Source organism: Oncorhynchus mykiss, chromosome 26 (assembly GCF_057628025.1).
Source record: "Oncorhynchus mykiss isolate SJ-2025 chromosome 26, ASM5762802v1, whole genome shotgun sequence".
Lineage (NCBI taxonomy): Eukaryota > Metazoa > Chordata > Actinopteri > Salmoniformes > Salmonidae > Oncorhynchus > Oncorhynchus mykiss.
Window position 1 is genome coordinate 20,352,730 of NC_143047.1, and position 5,134 is coordinate 20,357,863.

The 5,134-nt window shown below is 38.9% G+C and overlaps 1 non-coding gene across 1 annotated transcript; it reads left to right on the top strand.

The window, feature by feature from the left end:
* The first annotated feature begins 3,827 nt into the window (after positions 1-3,827).
* On the top strand, positions 3,828-3,900 carry trnar-acg (transfer RNA arginine (anticodon ACG)). The gene has a single exon. It is a non-coding gene; the product is annotated as a tRNA-Arg (tRNA).
* Positions 3,901-5,134: the final 1,234 nt, after the last annotated feature.

The following is a 5,134-nucleotide window of genomic DNA, read 5'->3' on the forward strand; positions in this document are numbered from 1 at the left end:
ATACACACACACGCAATCTTTACCTCACACACAAATGGATTTTCGAATGGATAAAAATATTCATTAATCGATCATAGACTCATGTCATGGACTAATGTCACGAGGGACTTTGTGGGGTTGATGGCTCAGGCAGTGACAGAACACGTCGCGGAGATAGCGGGTCAGTTCTTGACCTCTAAACCCTGGGTTTTGTTATAACAAAGTGGTGCTTTCACTGAGTCCGGTCTCTCCTTGTAGAGAGGGTAATGAAAGGTTAGGTTAAGTGCTTGTGTCTCTATAGACAGACGGATTACTAGCTTGTTAACCAATTGTGCGAGCCATTGTCAGATAATGCATTGTAAAATCGTTTATCAAAATAAAATGCCTGCAGGGATGTTACCCAGGTCAGCCTAAAAATGATCTCTTTCCATAGCCTTTATTCACACATATTAACCTGCTGAATCTCCAGATCAAATTGTTGAAATATATCCCAAATAGCAGTTTTTTGCAATCCGTAAATCGATTACATCGAATAATGCTGAAGTGCGTATAGACTTTTTAATCTTAATTTTATGTCACTGGCCGGTGGTTTGACCGTGATCTGAAAAGAGAGGATGGGCCTATAAGAAATTCATGAAGAGGTTTGAATAATGGTCCAACTGACTTGGGTTATACCGACATCTAGTGCTCGATTAATGTTTTTTCATTCCTCGTGTTATCATACTGTAAAGTCAATGGGATATGCTCTAGGCATAACCTCTATAACGTTTGTAATCGAAAATGCAATATGTAATCTTAATTGGGCAATTAAGAGAATTTCGTAAATGTTAGGTCTATTTCAATTTGTTTCAACATTGTAATATAGGATTGCTAATTGTTTGTGTCAGATGTTTTGTAATATATCAGAAATGATGGTATTAAATCACCAAAGTTATAGTCGAGACACAAACATCCTACTCTACAATAGATAGTTTATATTTTATATTTCTCCCCCAATGCATATTCTCATCTTCTAAAAAAGTTTACAAACTACAATCAATGTTCTATAAGATATTTTTTCTAATATGCGAATATAATACACACTAAACCTAGCAATTAGATTCACTGCACAAAGAGTCCTTGTTTTGTTTGAAGAAGTCCAATGCAATCTTTTCCATGTTTGGTGCAGACAAGACTTTAAAATGATTTGTATAGTCCTAAATTTGCTTTGTTATTGCAGTTGGTTAGCAAATTAATGAAAGTGTTCAATATGTAACTTTAGAACTAAAGTTGTGTTCTAACAAATAGCAGTGCACAGTTTCAGAGATCAAGAATTATAGATTTTTAACATTAAATGATAATAACATGTTTCATGTGTTTTAATTTGTTTGCATTATTACATGCCTCCTTATAATAAACAATAACATGTTGACATATCATTGAGACACGCCATTTCGATGCATGTGTGTGAGTCAGTTGTTATACGTTGGTAAATTAGGCCAATAACAAGGTAACCTGGCAACATGTGCGTGCGTGCGTGTGTGTGTGTGCGTCTGTGTGCGTGCGTGTCCGTGTCTGAGAGATATTTCTTTACAATTTCGTTGCGATTTTCCAGTAAGTTGACGCGCGCCACAAATGTCCGAAATAAGGTGTCTTCGACTGGTGTCTTGGATGGGTGTCAAACACATAGCCTAAGCAAGGGATGGGCAACTGGCCGCCTGCGGGCAGATCCCCATTTGAGGAGTATGTTCTTTAAAATTAGTATTGATTAGGCCTATATGACACAGTATTTGACCGATCAAGCTTATTTTCCATAAGTAGAGTTCAAAATGCATACACCATTATTATGTGTCAAACTGTTATTAGTTGAGCCTCCGTATGGAATAATGTTGGGAGGAGGCTATGGGCCATTCATTACACATCTGAAATGACTGCAGTGGGTGGGTTTATGATGGAATAATAAATTCACCTAAATTCAAAACGGAAACGTTCACCATTTACTTACCCCCCTCGAGTCCTCGAGTCCTTTAGTTCCGAAAGGACTCGGCATCAAGGGCAGGGCAAGAAAGGCTACAAACTTTTCCGTTTTGAATTTAGATGAAGTCGCTCCTTCCTCCTGGAAGGATATGAGTAAAAAGGTTCCAGTCATTTGGCGCCATCTAGTGTATGAATCCATAAAGTCAAACAATTCAAATGGTGGGCTATTTGACACTAACAGTCAACAATGAATAAACAAACACACTTCGATTAAACAAATGGGGGTGAAAAACAATTTATCAACAAATGGTTTCTACAAACGTATGTTCCATAATATGCATACAACATTTGATGACCATCATCAAATTAGGAAAAGGGCAGCACAGGCTGGATTGCAAATGTTCGTAAATGCTTGCAAAACATATCTGCTTTCCAGACCTGAACTTTTAGTTGGGTCTTTTGTCCATTTATTAGCAGCAAATATTAAAATAACAAGAATTAGATACTGGCAGATGTAATTACCACCTGCCATATCATAGTTCCAAAGGGTTAACATTGAGCAAGAATAGTATGCTCTCCTTACCTATGCATCCCTAACTACTGGTCACCTATGTGTCTATATAGGCCTACATGTGACCATGACCCGTGACCCAACATAGTGCCCTCTACTGTAGGACTAGCCTAGAAATTAATTGGAATATACAAAGACAGACAAACCATAGACAGCACAACACAACAACTATATAAGTAGGTCAACATGGCTCCTATAGCAGACATGGTTAACAAATCCATGTCCTTTTGTCGCTTCGTCTGAATTACAACACTTTCCACACTGCAACTCTCAGAGAACTGCTTGGCTACATGCAACAATGTGGGGCGAGCACCATTGTCTTATATCAGATTGCACGACGGCTGTCTGCACTGATCAGTTTTCATATCAAATTATTTTCTTACAGATATTTCAAAGTAGTGTGATGGGTATTATTAAAACTCAGATCTACTGAAAAGCTTAGAATCCACCTATTCACTCAGAACCTAGCAGAGGGCCATGGAGATGACCTGTCTGTCAACCTGTAATTACAGCTCAGCTAACAGGAAGAGGTGCTCTTTAGGCTTGTCTGGAGAATGCTAAAAGACAGCATGTCAGTCGGTAAGCCTACAAGACAACAATATGTATTTTGCAGGTGCACAAATGTGTAAAAACCTAGTTTATGAAGCTTAGTTTAATCTACACAAAGTGTACACAACATTAGGAAACATTGCTCTTTCCTTGAAATAGACTGACCAGGTGAATCCATTTTACATTTACATTTTAGTAATTTAGCAGACACTCTTATCCAGAGTGACTTACAATTAGTGCATTCATCTTAAAATAGCTACTGTAGGTGAGACAACAACACATCACAATAGTATCAAGTACATTTTCCCAGTGCTAGTCAGTGCTAGTGGGAAAACCTATGATTCCTTATTGATGTCACTTGTAAAGTCCACTTCAATCAGTGTAGATGAAGGGGAAGAGACAGGTTAAATAATTATTTTTTAAGGCTTGAGACATGGATTGTGTATGTGTGCCATTCAGAGGGTGAAGTGTCTTTGAACAGGTATGGCACAGTAGTAGGTGCCGCGCACACCGGTTTGTGTGTGAAGAACTTCAACACTGCTTGGAATTTCACGCTCAACAGTTTCCCATGTGTATCAAGAATGGTCCACCACCCAAAGGACAAAAAATGCATCTAGGAACATCTTTGAAGTCCCCGAATATTAACAGCAGGGTGAGACCCAATCATATAGTTGTCCGCCTCCGAAGAAATTACGCATAAGCCATGTCATTGCACGACATTACCAGAAATCAACCAATGATAAAGAAGCAATGGCGGGCTAAAATCAGAAGCGGGCTTGTGGCGCAATGGATAACGCGTCTGACTACGGATCAGAAGATTCTAGGTTCGACTCCTGGCAAGCTCGTTCACTTCCTTTTTTTTTGCACCATCCATCCAAATCACAGAACGAGATTCAGTGCATTCAAATAAAAAGTATCTGCAGAAAATATCCATTGTTATTGCCAGAGGCATATGTTAGGCTAAGTAACGTTAGCTAAATTAGCTCTTTGTTATCATTACGCAGGATATTCACAACATTTAACTACACAACACATATGCCCACCCCAAATGGAGGGCTCCATATTGCTCTGTGTTTACATGATTGGTTGACAGTAGGTGGGGACGGGAGGTCCTGTTGAAATACAAACTCACCTTGACAAATTCTTCGTAACAGGTCTGCTCCATGAAGCACAAGAAGTAGGAATGCCCAGACTTCTTTTTATTTAACCTTTATTTAGTTAACTAGGCAAGTCAGTTAAGAACAAATTCTTATTTATAATGATGGCCTACCAAAAGGCAAAAGGTCTCCTGCGGGGATGGGGGCTGCAATTCAAAATAAAATATAAATTATAGAACAAAACACACATCACGACAAGAGAGACAACACAACACTACATAAAGAGAGACCTAAGACAACAACATAGCAAGCCAGCAACCCATGACAACACAGCATGGTAGCAGCACAAAACATGGTACACACATTATTGGCCACAGACAAAAGCACAAAGGGCCAGAAGGTAGAGACAACAATACATCACACAAAGCAACCACAAATGTCAGTAAGAGTGTCAATGATTGAGTCTTTGAATGAAGAGATTGAGATAAAACTGTCGAGTTTGAGTGTTTGTTGCAGCTCGTTCCAGTCGCTAGCTGCAGCGGACAAAAAAGACGAGCGACCCAGGGATGTGTGTGCTTTGGGGATCTTTAATTTAACAGAATGTGACAGGCAGAACGGGTGTGGATGGGGGCTGCAGTAAGTATCTCAGATTGGGGGAGTGAGGCCTAAGAGGCTTTTATAAACTCAACTCTAACATTAACCCTAACACCTAGTCATGTTAATGTTAGCCAGCTAGCTAACATTAACATCTAGCTAGAATTCGTAACATATCATGTTTTCCAAATTTGAAACATGTTGTACATTTAGCAAATTCATAATATATCATACAAATGTGTTATTGGACATGCACAAATTAATACATACCATACGAAATGTAACATATCATACTAAATGGAACATCTTCGGATTTAGGTACAGAACAATACGAAATGCTCTGAAACCAGGTTGTAAATCGAGCTCTGTCTGTACCACACAGCTTCCC